The sequence below is a fragment of the Podarcis bocagei genome, assembly GCF_964188305.1.
Source record: "Podarcis bocagei genome assembly, chromosome: 11".
NCBI classification, from domain to species: Eukaryota; Metazoa; Chordata; class Lepidosauria; order Squamata; family Lacertidae; genus Podarcis; species Podarcis bocagei.
The window spans coordinates 57,782,799-57,799,840 of NC_138136.1; the positions used below are offsets into that span (position 1 = coordinate 57,782,799).

General features: G+C 46.0%; 1 protein-coding gene across 2 annotated transcripts in view; it reads right to left on the reverse strand.

Annotated features, from left to right (window-relative positions):
• SETBP1 (SET binding protein 1) overlaps positions 1–17,042 on the reverse strand; it is a 281,599-nt gene that overhangs the window by 23,585 nt on the left and 240,972 nt on the right. The window lies entirely within an intron of this gene.

Consider the following 17,042-nt stretch of genomic DNA (forward strand, 5'->3'; position numbering starts at 1 on the left):
AACGCAAATGCTCAGAGACACAACGCACAAATCTGCCTCCTCCTCCTCTTCCTGCTGCGCAAGGAAGCTTCAAATTGTTCCTTTCCTCTGCTGTGATCAGACAGACCCGTTTTGCCATTTTTCAGATTATTATTATTATTTCGGTTAATGCAGCAATTCGGGAACAATTAATTTGTCATCTTGTTAGTGGAAATTTAAGGCAACGATCTAAGAGAACTCTTCTGCGCTATGATAAACTTTCGTCCCTTCAGGGCGCTTCTCTTTCCCTCGGACTCGTTTCACATCTCATCCATTATGCAAATGAGATGTGGAAACAGTCGTGTTCCTCCTCCGAGCCTCTACGCTGATGGATTATGCAGAGTCAGCTCCGCTCAAACTAATGAGGTTAAATACGCCTTGCCATCCCTTTCTACTTTGTTCGGCCTCTCGGTTGACTTCCAAGGAAATCCGATACGTAGCTCTCCTGTTTAAGATTTTCGAGAGAAACTCTTGATAGAAATATTTTTAAAATGCCTAAAAATAAGAGGGCCATTTCCGTGGTGGTTCAGCAACACACTCCAGCATTTAGCGAGTAGACACCAAGCCCTAAGAACTAGCAATCCTAGCAAGCTCACAAAAGCAGGATTCAGATGACCCCTATGCATTGTAAGAATGTAGTCTATGGGACGTGGGTGGCGCTGTGGTCTAAACCACTAAGCCTCTTGGGCTTGCTGATCGGAAGGTTGGTGGTTCGAATCCCCGTGACGGGGTGAGCTCCTGTTGCTCAGTCCCAGCTCCTGCCAACCTATCAGTTCAAAAGCACGCCAGTGCAAGTAGATAAATAGGTACCATTGTGGCAGGAAGGTAAATGGCATTTCCGTGCACTCTGGTTTCCATCATGGTGTCCCGTTGTGCCAGAAGCGGCTTAGTCCTGCTGGCCACATGACCTGGAAAGCTGTCTGTGGACAAACGCTGGCTCCCTCGGCCTGAAAGTGAGATGAGCGCCGCAACCCCATAGTCACCTCTGACTGGACTTAACTGTCCTTGGGTCCTTTACCTTTACCTAGTCTATATTGTCATTGTCGAAACAAAATAAAATAAATGAAATGAAATGAAAAAATAACAAAAATCCAGTAGGACCTTAGAGACCAGCTAAGTTATTTATTGGTATGAGCTTTCATGTGCATGCACACTTCTTGTCGTTGTTGCTGTTATGGTTAATTAAGTACCTCTTGGGGGGGTACACATCATGCTCATTCTGGGGTAGTTTGTCCACCTTTGGTTCTCACCCTGCACTCAGCTCTCACCTGTGGCTCCTAGAAGCTCTCAGCATGAAAAGCAATCACAATCCAGGACTGGGTTTGACTGGTTGGCCAAACTAGGTTAGCGTAGCCGATGGGTCTTAAACCCTCAGTGAGTTAGGGACTTCCCCTGCATACAGACAGCCTCCAGCACATTGAACAGACAAGACCAATAGTTGGTCCCAAACTTAAGAAGCCAGTTTCTTCTCATGCTGTAGAGGGAAGTGAGGGGCAGATGGGGCTTGTGAACATGGGAAGGTAGTCCAACTAGGAGAAGGAAAACTTTGATCCTAAACCTCCACTGCTTTGTGGGATCTCAGGAGAAGAAACGGATAACAAATCTGGAGTAGAGCCCCTAAGACAGTTGGATGGGTCCCTGTACACCTCCTTCTGGCAACTCCTGCAGCCAAACATCTTGCTCTCACATGTCATTGCATTTTGCACAGTAGAGAAGTAAAGCACTGTTAAGAGGGCATCCCTACCTGATCGTAAAGTTTGGTCAGTTTTATGTGAGAGCAGGCAGTCCATCCAAGTATCCAGGGCATAAGCTGCGTAGGTAGGGATAGACAGATCAGCCCAGACTCATCCCATGTCATTTTCACCGACACTCAGTTATTGGTCTGTCCCACCCCAGTTTTGTGTGGCTTTCTTAAGAGAACACCCGAAAAGTTGCATTCAAGATGTCTGGATTATTATGCTCATTATTTTACGCCTTTCCCCCGGTTGCGTATCTTTCAGTGCAATGCTTCTCAATGCACTTTTCTATATTTCATGTGTTTTCAACTGCATGCCCATCAGGTCTACACTATTCAATAAACATACAAGACGTAACCGGCTGTTACTCGAATCAATATTGTGCTTGTCCTTATAACTCTACTCTGTAAAAGTTGCTGCTTACAGCAGCTACTACTATGTTATAAGATCCACTGTCCTGTGATATCATATATGGTATGTACAGTCGTTGACAGTTTTTATATTATTTTTGCTGTAAAAATGTTTGAGATTACAATATTGTATTTATTTGCATTACCTAGAGTTTGGAGGAGACTCTTGAGAGTCCCATGGACTGCAAGAAGATCAAACCTATCCATTCTGAAGGAAATCAGCCCTGAGTGCTCACTGGAAGGCCAGATCGTGAAGCTGAGGCTCCAATACTTTGGCCACATCATGAGGAGAGAAGACTCCCTGGAAAAGACCCTGATGTTGGGAAAGATGGAGGGCCCAAGGAGAAGGGGGCGGCAGAGGACGAGATGGTTGGACAGTGTTCTCGAAGCTACCAGCATGAGTTTGACCAAACTGCGGGAGGCAGTGGAAGACAGAAGTGCCTGGCGTGCTCTGGTCCATGGGGTCACGAAGAGTCGGACACGACTAAATGACTAAACAACAAGAGTTTGTACTACTGATGAAGCCCAAGATGGCAAAACAAGGCTGATATTCCAGAATCCTTGTCTTAGACTCTGTGAAAGGATTCTGTGGAACAGCAACAACCTTTCATGTGGATTGTTGGACAGACAGGTGGAATAGACACTTTCACATATATGGGCCTTAAGCATAAACCGATTAGAGAATGAACTGATCCACTGGGTCTTCTACTTTTTCCGTTGAACTTTATGAGCTGCTTCTGTTGAAATCTACAATTCAATACAACGAATAGTATATATTATTTTTTTCAAATGTACAGCCGGTTATGTCTTGTGTGTTTATTGAATATGTTTCACGTAACCAGAGGTTTGGTGTTGTTGTTTGCATCAGGTCTACACTGCAAAATCCAGCGAAGTGCACAATCCGATCAGGAGTTACTTTCTGATCTGCAGACATGTCTGGGACCATCGTACCGGGATGGTTTGCTGAGAAAAGTGAACCATGCAAATTCCCCGTTGTAGGGCTTTATACGCCGTGACAAGCAACTTGACCTTGGGAACAAGCTGTCCGCCAGCTCAGCTCCGTCAAACTGGTATTCTATGTTTTTGGCAGGCTGCTCCAATTACCAGGCCTCCTACTTCACTTCCCAAGCCTGGGAAGATGCAACTGTGAGATGATGTTTCACACGCTCTTGTCTTCTCCTAAGCTAGAGAGACAAGAGGTGGATTCGGCTATTCGCCTCATGAGGCAACAGAGGAAGCACAAGTGACTCACGCTTCCTCCAGCTAATATTCAGGGGCTCACAGCTCCTCCCCACAAACACTCTGCACAAAAGTTGGATGTCATAATGGAGGAATCGTGAATGATCCCTCTGTTCTGCTTTGGGAGAAACGTCCTAAGCCACCCAAGGTGGGGGCAGAGGTTATGAATCCAATGGGCAGCCAAAGAACCAAACATGAAGGCCCAATGAATGGAAGGCTTACATTGAACTGACAATAACCGCAGCTTCTAACAGTGAACTTAGTGCCCCTGCGCTGACAGGACTGGCGACAAAATGGGGCCACAGTGGGAAAAAATGAGGTTTCAGCATCTTTGAGAGGAGCCCTGAAATATGCAGACGTAAAAACAAAACAAAACTTAATAACCTAACAAAAGGGGAAAGCTCCCCAAACAACCCACGTAGGACTTGTGCATTTTCACTCAGCCCAAACCTACAACATGTTTACTCAGAAACAAGTCCAATTGAGTTCAATGATGGCTGCAGACTTAGACTGCTGCCAAGAGTAGCTCTCATGATATACACCCAAAAGGTGGAAAGAAGAAACAGTTCCAACCAAAGAGGACTGACAGATAAAATTGATGGAATACGCAGAAATGGCAAAACTTAGCAAAAGTAGGAGAAATCAAGAAGGGAGACTTTGTATGACTGGGTGGAGAAAATTTATGGATTATTTGAAGATGCAGTGTAAACAACTTAAAACATTAGCAGGGTTGTAGTAGTAGTGTTGTTGTAAGAGTAATTAAAAGGGAATATAATGGGAAGTTAATAACTAGATATAAAAAAAAAACTGCAGAGGGGAGGGAAGTTGAAGAAAATGTGGATTGATTATTTTAAGATTGATTTACACATGTAAAATGAGAAATACACCCCCAAAACCTCCCAAACCTGCTGCCAAGCATTTTTTTTAAAAAAAGTCTTGCTTTGGCTTTCTTATATTATCTGAGTCAATTCAAGGTTTAATTCTGATTTATCACTAAAAGGTATGTTTGCCTTATCTATGCAGATAGGAGAAATAATATACATTGAGGCTTTATCGTCTCATTAATACTCCAGAGTGATGGAGCTTTTGATTCCTCCTCCTCTATTAAGGATATTTATTAACTCGCAAATGGTTTCCCTTCTACATCTGAGGAGGAAATTGTACAATCACCAGTAAAGACTACAGATTGAATTAACGAGAGTAAATAGCTGCAAAGCCTCAGGGCAGAGAGTGTGTGTAGATAAATGCAAAATAAGAATGGTGATGAATGGAGAGTGGGATTGTTTAACACGTGTTGTGATTTAATAATAATAATAATAAACAGCTTATACCCTGCACATCTGACAGTGCTTCCCAAGCCACGCTGGGTGGCTCCCAACAGAATATTAAACAGAATAAAACATCACACATTAAAAACTTCCCTAAAAGTCAGATATAGTGGTACCTCGGGTTAAGAACTTAATTCGTTCTGGAGGTCCGTTCTTAACCTGAAACTGTTCTTAACCTGAGGTACCACTTTAGCTAATGGGGCCTCCCGCTGCCGCCGCACCACCGCTGTGTGATTTCTGTTCTCATTCTGAAACAAAGTTCTTAACCCGAGGTACTACTTCTGGGTTAGCGGAGTCTGTAACCTGAAGCATCTGTAACCTGAAGCGTCTGTAACCTGAAGCATCTGTAACCCGACTGTAGTTGTTTCTTTCCTTGACATCTGATGGGAGGGCATTCCATAGGGCGGGTGCCACTACTGAGAAGGCCCTCTGCCTGGTTCCCTGTAACCTCATTTCTAACAGGGAGGGAACTGCCAGAAGGCCCTCGGAGCTGGACCTCAGTGTTTGGGCTGAACGATGGAGGTGGAGATGCTCCTTCAGGTATACTGGGCTGAGGCCATTTAGGGCTTTAAAGGTCAGCACCAACACTTTGAATGCACTATAGAGAAATAAAACTTAGCACACAGCCCAAAACATCCTCCACCACATCTAATGTCTTACCCCTCTCATACTCTTTCCTGACTATCTCATATGGAAAGAAAATGCTTTGGGGCAACATCTCTTTTGTGTTTGCACTGTTTGAATGGGTATATTGAAAGGAAGAATTGCTTGGCAGCATATATATTGTACCGTTTAAGGATGTTTACATGACTTGGTCATTGCAATTTGATTACAAATTGTTCTGGGACTTTTTCAGCGGGAAGCGATGGAGAAATGTGATGAACCTAATCTAACCCTATCCTACAAGATTGTGGGAAAGTGAGGAATGGAGAAGGAGGAGGGAGAGAGAGGTGTCACCCTAGCCTTCAGAGCAGTGGGTGCTACTGCCCTCTCGGGTAGGGTTACCAGACGTCCCCGTTTCCCGGGGACAGTCCCTGGATTTGTGAATAAGTCCCTGGACAAATTCCATCCCCAGAATGTCCCCGGATTTCATCTAAAGGAAACGCAGCAGTGGCAGTCTCAGCAGCCTGGAGCAGTTGGCTCTGGCTGGCTTCAGGAGCTGCTCAGAAGTCCCCATTTGATGGTGGTGCAGGGGCTCGAAGATGGAGCTTCTGGGCTGCCTCCACCTTCCCTGACCCCAGCAACTCAGCTGTGAAGGGAGGCTTCATGCTGCCTATTGGAGCAGCCTCCCAACTCCTACTTGCATGCAACGGGAAGCCTCCCTTCCCAGCTGAGGGATCTCCACCCCCTCCTGCTTGCATGAAGTAGGAATGGGATTGGGGCTGCTCCGATGGGAAGGGAGGCATCGCGCTGCCTGAGCCTTGCTGCCGCCGCCGCCGCTCTCGGCCCTCCTTCTCCACCTTCCATACCTGACTCACCGCGCACCGCTTCTCCACCACCACCACTGAAGAACCAACAACTATGGGGCTGCCCAGGCTCATGGAGAAAGGAGATAGCAGCCTCGGAGGAAGGGGAAACATGGCGGTTGAGGTCAAGGCGGCGGCTGCTCCTCTGCCACCGGCATCGCTGCAGCTTCAATGTCCCAAACGCGTAGTATTTATTTAATTAATTAAAGTATTCCCGGATTCATTGGAAAAAATCTGGTAACCTTACTCGGGGGGGATTGCCAAGGGGGGTGCTACAAGGCAAGGGGGCTCTACTCCCAAGCTAAGGTCTCTACTCATGACAGTAAGGTAACTGGACAACACATAGAGACATGAATAAGTCCCATGTGTGCAGCAGCAGAAGTCTCCTTGATCCATTCAGTGCTGGTGGAAGAAGGCATGTGACTTTGAAAAAAACTTCCAGTTATATTATTCAGGTGAAGAAAATGAGTTTTTGGAAGAAACTGGAATATATTTATATGACCACAGCCTTGGAATTACAATGAGCAAGTCACTCACACTGGGTTGCATCCAGTGAAGGTTGGTCAGCAGATGGTATGGATTCTGTCACCAGAAAGGGGAGAGAATACATTTCCAGTAATTTTCTCCTTCCCGCCTACTAAATCTGGAGAATCCTCAAACACCCAGGATTTTTTTTTGGGGGGGGGCACTATATGGGGAAGATGGGAATTGTTGAAAACGGTTCCTTTCCATATTCCGTTGATAGAAGCCTTACCATCAACTGAGTGACACCACTGAATACAACCAATTGCTATGATGCAGATGCTGCAATTCTATCCACGCTTCCCTGACGGTAAGTCCCACTGAACGCAGTAAGAATTATGAATGTGTATAATCACAGAATTGTGGAGTTGGAAGGGACCGCGAGGGTCATCTAGTCTGACCCCCTGCAGGGCAGGAATTTTTGGACAGGGCTATTGCAGCCCTGTCTGGGACGCGGGTGGCGCTGTGGGTAAAAGCCTCAGCGCCTAGGACTTGCCGATTGAAAGGTCGGCGGTTCGAATCCCTGTGGCGGGGTGTGCTCCCGTCGCTCGGTCCCAGCGCCTGCCAACCTAGCAGTTCGAAAGCACCCCCGGGTGCAAGTAGATAAATAGGGACCGCTTACTAGCGGGAAGGTAAACGGCATTCCGTGTGCTGCGCTGGCTCACCAGATGCAGCTTTTACGCTGGCCACGTGACCCGGAAGTGTCTTCGGACAGCGCTGGCTCCCGGCCTCTAGAGTGAGATGAGCGCACAACCCTAGAGTCTGTCAAGACTGGCCCATACGGGCAGGGGTACCTTTACTTTACCTTTACAATACGTCTGGGATTTCCCAGACGTATCCTGCATTCTGCCTTCGGAAAAAGCGTCCTGGCGGAAATTGCTGAAACGTTCAGGAAAACCCGGATGTATGACAACCCGCGTTGGAAGTGTTAACTTTGGCGAATTAACTCAATTTTCTGGATTTTCGCTTTTTGAAATATGGCAACCCTACTTTTGCCCAACATGGGGTTCAAACTGATGACCATGAGATTAATAGTTCTACTGCTCTACTGGCACACACACACACACACACACACACACACACACACACAGACATCTATATTTTTCTATCTATATCTATATCTATATCTAACTATCTATTTATCATCTATCTATCTATCTATCTATCTATCTATCTATCATCTATCTATCTATCTATCTATCTATCATCTATCTATCTATCTATCTATCTATCTATCATCTATTTCTATCATCTATCTATCATCTATCTATCATCTATCTAGCATCTATCTATCATCTATCTATCATCTATGTATCTATCTCTATCATCTATCTATCTTTCATCATCATCTATCTATCTATCTATCTATCTATCTATCTATCTATCTATCTATCATCTATCTATCTATCTATCTATCTATCTATCTATCTATCATCTCTCATCTATCTCTAGCATCTATCTCTCATCTATCTATCTCTCATCTATCTATCTCTCATCTATCTCTCTCTCTCTCTATCTATCTATCTATCTATCTATCATCTATCTATCTATCTATCTATCATCTATCTATCTATCTATCATCTATCATCTATCTATCATCTATCTATATCTATCTATATCTATATCTATATCTCTATATCTCTATCTATCTATCTATCTATCTATCTATCTATCTATCTATCTATCTAATCTATCTATCTATCATCTATATCTATCTAATCTATCTATCTATCATCTATATCTATCTATCTATCTATCTATCATCTATCTATCTCATGGGTAGGCAAACTAAGGCCTGCAGGCCTGATCAGGCCCAATTGCCTTCTGGATCTGGCCCATGGATGGTCAGAGAATTGCTGCATGGATAGCCAGTGTGCACATTCTTTCCCTCTCCCTCCCTCTCCCTCCCATGGCGCTGGTGCCTCCCACCTCCTGGCTTCTGCCTGCCCTGCCTAGAGAAGGAAGGGGGCTGGGCTTTGTTGATGCCAACAGCAGCAGCAGCAGGCGCTCAAGCGGCAGCCCCTCCCTGGAGCCTTTTCGCGTACTGCTCTTCGTCACTCCGCCGCCGCCGCCAGCCCCTGCCGCTCACAAGACACAGGTAAGCAGCTCGTGGTGCTCTTGCATCATCCCACCCCCCAATATAGCCCAGCCCCCCACAAGGCCCCCTGCTGAAAAAGTTTGCTGACCCCTGTTCTATCATCATCCGGGGTTGCTGTTTTGCTGCTGGACCAGTATGCACAAACTTTAGTCGCCTAGCTCTCGAAATTTAATCTAACCTTATCGGTCTATCTATCCACCAATCCGGGGAAAAGAGGATTGCACTAATATAAAAGCCTCTCCTTTGAGACAGTTCAGAAACCTCCAAATTGGGCCACTTTGCTTGTTTATGGCATTTACGATACGAAAAGGCATCGTTTGCGCCTCATGAAATGCAAATAACTCCATGGGAACATGCACACCAGCAAACAAATTCTGCCTTCTCCTTTACTCCTCTGGTCACAACATGAATGCAATGTTATGTTTGGGATTTTTAGAGTATTAAAAGAAGGGGGGTGGAAGGTGTCTGTATGTGGAGGGAAAAAAAAAGTCCATTCAGTATTATTAGTCCCGGAGTAAATGTAACCTGGCCCTTGTTGCCTCTTCCTCCTTTCCCTGCCTGCCCCTGAGTCTACTGCTTGCAATCGCTGCACATGGCATTAACTTTTATGCCTTCATCTATATGTACAATGTGGCTCTGTTATCGTTGCTCTGGGAACCCTGGTGTTTGCATAAATTTTAATTTCCTGTCTTTTGTTTCCTTTCTTCATCATCGTGCTAAAGGGGGGAAAATATTCCTCGGCTTGCAAAATTACCCGTAGTATATTGCAACAGTGTACGCAGCAGGTACCACTTACGCCGTGCTGCCTCAGCAGTGCCTACTGCTGAGAGCAGTTTGCACGCACGTGTGTGTGTGTGTGTGTGTGTGTGTGTGCGCACATTTCTCAGGTCCGTTAATCAGAGCTGCCAGATGTCAGGGCTTTTGCCTTGTGGATCCAGGTGCCCCCAAATTCTGCAGCAGGGTATTGCACATTCCATGCATCTGTCACAAAAGTACCAAAACTAATATCCGGCACAGATTTTTACAGCCCAAGAATCCCGAGTTTTCGTTATTGCTATTAAAACAAACTTCCTAGTCCTCAGGAGTATGCAGAAAAGCTTGGAAACAGCTCTATGTGCATTCCTTACCACCGTTGCCCTTTACTGCCTCATTACTGTCAAAGCAAACAGTAAGTTATTTGCAAAGGGCAACAACTATGGACAACTCAGTATGCAAACACCTGAGACATAACTGAGTTAAAGCAAGGATTTTTGCATTCCCCTGCTTTCAGGGGGGGACTTAGGCAAAGGCTCAGGCGTTCGCCACTGAAACCAATGGGAAATGTGCCCTGAATCTGCATAATTTATTCTGATTTTTAGGGGAGGCTTCATTTTCTTTACAGTGGTACCTCGGGTTAAGTACTTAATTCGTTCCGGAGGTCCATTCTTAACCTGAAACTATTCTTAACCTGAAGCACAACTTTAGCTAATGAGGCCTCCCGCTGCTGCCGTGCCGCCGGAGCACGATTTCTTTTCTTATCCTGAAGGAAAGTTCTTAACCAGAGGTACTATTTCTGGGTTAGCAGAGTCTGTAACCTGAAGCGTATGTAACCTGAAGCATATATAACCCGAGGTACCACTGTATTTGTTTCTGGATTGCAAGCACGATTCCATCCACACAGACACCAGCTCAGTTTGAGCACAGTTTCATGTTCAGGCAATGACCATTTTGCGTGTGTTTAATATGTGTGTGACTGCGCACAAGCGCATCACCGCAACCCCTAAGTGGCCGGAAAAGGGGGTATAATAGGTGCAGAGTGGGGGTCAGGAACGGAATCCCCAGGTAGACGGCCATTTCCTGTACAACATCAACACAGAACGGAGGTGCCCACCTTTTTTGCTGAACGCTTTGCGTTTGGAGCACCGGCCTGGAAAATGTGCCACTCCCACTCTCTGCCATGATGCAAACGTTTCATGAGGACTGAGGATGAATGTCACCCTGCAGTTCTGCCTTACAATTGTACTGAATTTAGTGCCAAAAATGCTTCCCGGTCAAGACTGAAAGGAGCCCTGGTAATGAAAGATAACTATTTTCTCAGGGCTGTTCAATATGCATCTTCTAATCAGGATTATTAAGCTCCCCGAATCTAGTTTTTTAGATAGGGGAAATCTATCTTGTGCACGCAGACACTGGGAAAAGTCTGAGGTTTAGTTACAAATGAATGCAATGATCATTCGCTTTTAATTAAAACGTGCTGGAGATAGGACCACAGCCAGACAATATTTTTGTTTCAAAAGGGAAACAAAGGAAGAGGAAGACCCCCCAGCTCCCTGGCCGCCGCCATGGAACTGCCGACGAACATGCCTGGATGTTTCTGTGCCTGGAATAATAAAAGTTTTCGTTAATCCTGAACACAGTGAAATCTCGAAAATGCTCCTCTCTTGCAGTCGCGGGTGACTCACGAGATCCTGCAGGGAGTCAGAGGCCGATTGGCGAGGGGAGACGAAGTGTGCATGTACGTGTGTGTGTATATATAATGTAACAGCGCTCAGAGATTTACAGAGGGAACGAGCGCGAGGACCACTTCAAACAGCACAGGGCAGATTCATTAAAACTGCTGGCTGCATTCCAGCGGTTAAAATTGAGGCAGCATATTTATTGCGTTTTGCTCAAATAAATCTGGAAATGTGTGAATCATATCCCAGAGAAAGAAAAAAGGGGGGTGGCAAGAGGGAGAGAGAATGGAGGATGTGGTTAAAACAACAACGTCCAAACACAAATCCCCCCTTTAAATACTAGTTCTCAAAATCAAAATATGATCAAGAACATGGCAGAACGATTGTCTGGTGGATATATTTATTCCTGGCATGCATGGGCTTCTAGATGTATTATATCAGAAGGCATTGGTAAGCAGAGCCACCATTTTGTATACTGGAGTTTATCCTACGGGTGCAAGTATCCTTTGACTCCCCACCCTAATCTACCCGCCGCCTCCTTGTTAATATTCCTTTAGTTTGGCTGTTTCTGCTTTACGGCTCGCTCCGTTCCTCTTCTGTCTGTAGCGTTAGCACCTCTTCCCCAATAGGAGCTGCATTCAGCTGGGATTCAATTATAGCCTGCCTTGCAAAAGCAGATTGCTTTCTCAAAGACAGTGTGGGTTTCACGGGGGGAGACGGGAGAAGAACGGATTACCCCCACCTCCGTTTGCTGAAAGTCTTATTTTAATTCTTCTGGTAGGAGACGGCAGAGTCGTGTGGCTGGTGGCTTGAACTGGTAACGTGGCAGAGGTTTCACAATCCCATTTGCCTCCACGCTAGCCAACAAACACTCAGCACCATGTCAGAAGAAGAAGAAGAGTTTGGATTTGATATCCCGCTTTATCACTACCCTAAGGAGTCTCAAAGCGGCTCACAATCTCCTTTCCCTTCCTGCCCCACAACAAACACTCTGTGAGGTGAGTGAGGCTGAGAGACTTCAGAGAAGTGTGACTGGCCCAAGGTCACCCAGCAGCTGCATGTGGAGGAGCGGGGAAGCGAACCCGGTTCACCAGATTACGAGTCCACCTCTCTGAACCACTACACCACACTGGTCAGGCGATGACTAGGAAGAAATCATAGCCCCCCCCCCACCCGGCCAGCTTTCAGGATCCATCGCACAGTCTTGTGGAGTGGTAACTCTGAATGGCAATGCCTAGGTTAAGCATTACGGCTAAAAAAGAACAAATACCCCACCCCACAAAAAACCCCTACCAGAACCTGTCTTCCCCATATGTGCCACAGATGCTCAGTCACAGAGTTGCTGCAATACATCCTACAAATTTTAATCAAGCATGCAAGCTAGGAAGTGGAAAAAATAAAAGAAATCACACCACAAAACAACTGGCCTTTAAGGCAACTGGCAGAAGCTGAAATCTTGCCGCCAAATTGAACTCAAGTCATTGGATTACAACTCCCATTATCCTTGGTCATTGGGCATGCTGACTGCAGATGACTGAGGTTATGATCGAACAACATCCAGGGACCAAAATTTGGAAAGGGCTGCCCTACAGTCCTTTAAATCTGATTCTCGGCCCAGTTTTGACACCGACACAGCCTGGTGGACAATTGATGCTGGGAAGTACACTAGAGAGAACACCCCTATAGCTTTGGCAGACCTCTCAATGTGAGCAACGGTGGTGAGTATGTCATGGCCAGTGAGTATGTCATGGTGAATATGTCCCCAGAAAACTAAGGGACCGACTGGGTTCTCAGAAATGGGAGACCAGGAGGGATTGCACCAGTTGCTCAAGCTATTACCCAATACCAGAGATTGATCAGGACCTCAACAAAATGACCAGCTACATCAAAAAGGGAAAGTCCAAGAGTAATCAGAGGAATTGTTTGGATCCATCACAGATCCAACTCAAAAATATGCCTTTGCACAAGTTTAAGCATCTTGGAACACCTGACAATGTACAGATCTGTCAATTAGAAAGGAAACCACATTAAAGATCCCCCAGTCTGAGACTAACATCCAAAGTGTGATCTGATAGAAACCACATATTGTCTGAGGCAGACCCATGGTTGCCATAAAATCCAGACCTGTATCCAACACCATATTGCACGAAACCAACTCAGAAATCTCAGCCATGGAGAGTGTTGGGCATCCAAGCTGGGAGTACACTAACAGGAACCCAATCCTCTACCAAGAACAAGAAACAGAAGGACTACTAAATGGGACACCAAGACAGGGAGACTAAATCATGCCTCACATGACCACACATGACTCTGGTCTGTTCCTGTATGGAGAAACCTGGCCAATAAGAATGGACAGAAGTAACTTTCCTCACTTTGTCCTATCAGGTTTCCGCAATGCACATCAGATTGGTGATCAAAATGGGGCGTTCAGAGGGGAGAGTGGGACGGAGCTGGCCAGAGATCAGGCCTGATCATCCTTCCCTCCTCACCACCACCATGAGTGGCTGGGCTGCCGCTGTGGCTCTACTGCTCCACCAGGATATGTGGGTTAGGCCAGCAGCCTAGCTCATTATGCTCTTGCATGCAATTAAGCTAAGCGGTTCCTGCCAATTTCAGTGCTCAGTCCATATGAAGCGTTTGGAAGATGCTGGCACCTTTTAAGGCAAGGTAGGAATTTAGGCAAAGCAAAAGCAAAGCAAAACAGAAAAAGACAGCAGCTAAATTTAGTGTCAGCTTCTCCCTCCCCACCAACACCTTTCCCCCAGCAACTTGCATGGCACATTTCCTGCCATTTGTGAATTAAAAGTGGCACATTAACAGACCTCTAAGGGAGGAAAGAAAAGGACACATGATTTATAACTGCAGTGCCAACTGAACCTCGACTGCCGTGGAGCTACGGGGCCTCCAGTTTGAAAACAATCACCTATTGATTTCCAGCACTCCAGTTTTAAACAAGTCTTCTCAGAACAAGTTCCCCGAGTGGCTTCTCTCAATGACAATTCTGCCTGCTTTATGAATAATTGGCATCCGGTTGAGGTGTGATCAAAAGAAGGCTGACTTCAATGCCAAACGGGTAGTTGTTTCAATAAATGGTGTTTTTGGGGTGTGGTTTATTTCTGGGAGGGGGCTATTCAGCCACACAAACAGACTGTTGTCACAACTGCTCTCTGAATATGCTACACAGATTGCAGGGGGGAAGTGCAGAGAACAGCATATAAATTAGCGGGATGAGTGCCATTTAATGACCTGCTCTTATGGAGTCATACCCAACATTGTTTTTAATGAATCCTATGCTGAAAATCCCTTCTTCATTTGGAGAAGTGAAAAGTGAAAGACTGGTATGCCCAAACATGTCTCTTGGTAATCCCACAGAGTTGCCTTCCAGATGTTCTACTACTGGTATGATTTAATAATAATAATAGCAACAATAACAATAATTTATTTATACCCCGCCCATCTGGCTGGGTTTCCCTAGCCACTCTGGGTGGTTCCCAACTGAATATTAATAATAACAATAAAGCAATAAAACATCAAACATTACAAACTTCCCTAAACAGGGCTGCCTTCAGATGTCTTCTAAAAGTCAGATAGTTGTTTATTTCCTTCACATCCGATGGGAGGGCGTTCCACAGGGCGGGCGCCACTACCGAGAAGGCCCTCTGCCTGCTTCCCTGTAACCTCACTTATTGCAAGGAGGGAACCGCCAGAAGGCCCTCGGAGCTGGACCTAAATGATAGGGGTAGAGACTTCCTTATTCCAGGTTGCTCATGGGGAAAGAGAGTTTGAGCCTATAGCACCAATCCTGGTCCGACTGCACTGACTGCCAATGAGTTTCCGGGCCCAATTCAAAGTGATACTTATGACCTATAAAGCCTTCAACAGCTCAGGACTGCGATACCGTCAGGACTGCGTCTCCCCATATGAACCAACCCAGACCTTGGGATCACTGTCTGAGGCAACACAAGAATGGGCCTTTTCTGTGGTGACTCCCCACTTCTGGAATGCATTCGCCTGGCGAATTACATATCTTTAGGCACATAGCCTAGGACTTGCCGATCAGAAGGGTGGCGGTTCGAATCCCCGCGACGGGGTGAGCTTTTGTTGCTCGGTCCCTGCTCCTGCCAACCTAGCAGCTCGAAAGCACGTCAAAGTGCAAGTAGATCAATAGGTACCGCTCCGGCGGGAAGGTAAACGGCGTTTCCGTGCGCTGCTCTGGTTTCACCAGAAGTGGCTTAGTCATGCTGGCCACATGACCTGGAAGCTGTACGCTGGCTTTCTCGGCCAATAAAGCGAGATGAGCGCCGCAACCCCAGAGTCGGCCACGACTGGACCTAATGGTCAGGGGTCCCTTTACCTTTACCTTTACATATCTTTAGGCACCAGGCGAATGTGTTGAACCGAAGGTGAACCATTCCGAAAGCTTTGCTAATGCCATCTTGGTAGTCAGGATAACCTCACAATTAACTGGTAGCTGTTGCAACAACGGCTCATGTGTGTTTATATCCACTTGCTGATAAAGGCTAATTATTTTGCTTTGATGTTATCCCTATCTGTGGGCTTGGGGTGCTGGGCTCTCAGCCCAGAATGGGGAAATAGCTGTAAGGCTTGGCTTTTCGCCACCTATGGCCTCATCTGGTCAGGTGAAGTGATGGGAAAGCCTGGTCAAAGAGACCTAAGCTTGTTTGTGTATAATGAATGTATGGGAGTGTTTTTTTTGGGGGGGGGCATGGACGAGTCATCTCCTTGCTGTGATATCCATCCCGTATCTGTAGAGGCTGGGAGACCTGGCAGGCTGCTTTGCTGGAAGTCGACACCTTTCTTTAATAAAGCACTCAAACCAATCACTTTGATGTTTTTGACATCCCTGCATTCGACTGCTCCCACAAGCCCTTGTTTGGGCCCGTGGTTCAGAATAATAGAATCTGGCTGGGAGGGACTCCAAGGGTCATCTAGTCCAACCCCCTGCAGTGCAGGAATCTCAGCTAAAGCATCCATGACAGATGGCCATCCAACCTCTCCTTAAAAACCTCCAAGGAAGGAGAGTCCACCACCACTCTGTTAGAATTCCTGCTCCGTGACTGCAGTGATGGGATTGTTGTCTATCACATGACAGTGTATGTTTTGACTCCGCAGAGTGGGAAGTGACGGAGACAGGATGTTTGTGTTACTGTGTTCCGTGCAGTGGGACTATTGTCCTTTGTTCTATCTCTTTGCTATCTGATGCTAGAGAGAGAGGGAGCCATGTTGCAGTGCTCTATGTGTGTTTATATGTAAATAAAGTAGATTAGCCCAAATGCTGAGTTGCTGAGGTCTGTTACGCAAGCTGCGCAAACTCTGCGGATCCCTAAGTGTGCCGGTGTCTGTTGGCATCGGTTGCTGTGATGTTCAGGCAGAAGAAAGCTTATGAAGCTCCTGAACGATCGACCAGGAGGCAGGGAACATGCCAGTCGGGCATGTGTCTCTGCCAGGGTCCTACTCGAGAGTAGGACGAGCTCCTGACACTCTTGTGTTCCACAGCCCTTACTGCCAGAAAGTTTTTCTGAATGTCATTTAGGAATTTCCTTTCTTGTAACTTGAAGCCATAGGTTCAAGTCCTACCCTCCAGAGCAGGAGAAAACAAGCATGTTCTCTCTTCCATGTGAACGGCAAAAATATTTCTCTTTTCCCAGGCTTTTTTCTGATTAAAGAAACTATGGCCTTTTAAACTGGGTGGCCACTGTTTTACTTGTTATTATGCTATGTATATTTGTGTTTTTATACTGTAAACCGCCTTGGGTTCCTTAGATAAAG